This window comes from Papaver somniferum, unplaced genomic scaffold (genome assembly GCF_003573695.1).
Source record: "Papaver somniferum cultivar HN1 unplaced genomic scaffold, ASM357369v1 unplaced-scaffold_7542, whole genome shotgun sequence".
Lineage (NCBI taxonomy): Eukaryota > Viridiplantae > Streptophyta > Magnoliopsida > Ranunculales > Papaveraceae > Papaver > Papaver somniferum.
In genome coordinates, this window is record NW_020650463.1 from 1 (window position 1) to 342 (window position 342).

Here is a 342-nt window from a genome sequence, read left to right on the forward strand (position 1 = left end):
TGGAGCCCGCGGTCGCCGGTGCCAGCCGTGTCGGGGGTGTAGCTCAGATGGTAGAGCGCTCGCTTAGCATGCGAGAGGTACGGGGATCGATACCCCGCACCTCCACATTTTGTGTTGGACTTGCTGCCCCACGAGGTGGAGGGCACAGGTGGCCAAACGAGTGTGCCCGTCCGCGTGCAGCGTGTGCGTCGACGTGGGCGAGAGCGAGAGCGAGAGCAAGACGAGGTGGCCGAGCGGTTAAGGCGTTGGACTGCTAATCCAATGGGCTCTGCCCGCGTGAGTTCGAATCTCATCCTCGTCGGTGCGTTGTTTTGCGTTGCCGAAGAAGGAGGCGCAGATTCC

The 342-nt window shown here is 62.9% G+C and overlaps 2 non-coding genes across 2 annotated transcripts; both read left to right on the forward strand.

The window, feature by feature from the left end:
• The first annotated feature begins 32 nt into the window (after positions 1–32).
• TRNAA-AGC lies at positions 33–105 on the forward strand. Its single transcript has one exon. It is a non-coding gene; the product is annotated as a tRNA-Ala (tRNA).
• Positions 106–219: 114 nt separating this feature from the next.
• TRNAS-GCU lies at positions 220–301 on the forward strand. Its single transcript has one exon. It is a non-coding gene; the product is annotated as a tRNA-Ser (tRNA).
• The last annotated feature ends 41 nt before the right edge of the window (positions 302–342 follow it).